Source organism: Bombus impatiens, unplaced genomic scaffold, assembly GCF_000188095.3.
Source record: "Bombus impatiens unplaced genomic scaffold, BIMP_2.2 scf_0019, whole genome shotgun sequence".
Classification (NCBI taxonomy): domain Eukaryota; kingdom Metazoa; phylum Arthropoda; class Insecta; order Hymenoptera; family Apidae; genus Bombus; species Bombus impatiens.
This window is the reverse complement of record NT_176438.1, coordinates 177,369-177,912: the sequence shown is the minus strand read 5'-3', so window position 1 is coordinate 177,912 and position 544 is coordinate 177,369.

The following is a 544-nucleotide window of genomic DNA, read 5'->3' as shown; positions in this document are numbered from 1 at the left end:
GGCCGGCCGCCAATCATGTGACTCCACCTACGTGAGTCGACGAATCAGAGGGCTAGTATTAAAGGGAAATTCGTGGACGCCTCTACGGTTAGGTTGCCAAGGATCGTGCCACACTCCTAACTCAGTCACGCCCTCGTGACTCGCGCAGGGCCGACGCAACAAAAGCGAGACAATGAGCATCGCCCTGCGTGTGGTGTGAGAGCACACGCGAAATTTTTCCGCGCGCGACTACGCGGCCGTCGGATACTTTTACACCGTATACCCATCAATCGACGGATTTTACAAGATCGAAGGCTGGGCGCTGGATTATTGAGTTTCTTTGTCCAGAGAGTTTTTGAGAGTTTTGATTACGTTGTTTGGTTCGACAGATAACGACGGATTTGGTCGCGGGATCGCGGAGAATTTAGAAGTGACGACCACGTGGTGATTTCGTTCTGATCGATTCGCGTTCCTTTTACCTATAACAGTGTTCATTTTCTGGGGGATTGAGTGACATATTTTTTAACTAATCGGAGTTTTGCAACTATATACATATATATGTAGT